The sequence below is a fragment of the Alligator sinensis genome, unplaced genomic scaffold, assembly GCF_000455745.1.
Source record: "Alligator sinensis unplaced genomic scaffold, ASM45574v1 scaffold1339_1, whole genome shotgun sequence".
Taxonomy (NCBI): domain Eukaryota; kingdom Metazoa; phylum Chordata; order Crocodylia; family Alligatoridae; genus Alligator; species Alligator sinensis.
The window spans coordinates 787,702-787,934 of NW_005842490.1; the positions used below are offsets into that span (position 1 = coordinate 787,702).

At 65.2% G+C, this 233-nt stretch overlaps 1 protein-coding gene across 3 annotated transcripts in view; it reads left to right on the forward strand.

Annotated features, from left to right (window-relative positions):
- IL12RB2 (interleukin 12 receptor subunit beta 2) overlaps positions 1-233 on the forward strand; it is a 30,816-nt gene that overhangs the window by 26,257 nt on the left and 4,326 nt on the right. The window lies entirely within an intron of this gene.

The following is a 233-nucleotide window of genomic DNA, read 5'->3' on the forward strand; positions in this document are numbered from 1 at the left end:
GCAGCAGGCTGGCAGAGCATCAGGGATGTGCCAGGGGATGAGGGGACAGGCACAACCCACAGAGCTGGTGGGGAGCCAGGTGCAACCTGTGGGTGGGATGAGGGGCCAGGGGTGATCTGCACTGTTGCTGGGGTCTGGTAGGATCAGTGGGCTCATGGGGGTCCACAGGGAAGCTTGTGGGGGGGGGAGCCAAGGGCTATTTTTAGCCCTCAACCTCCCCCCCCCCCCCCCAC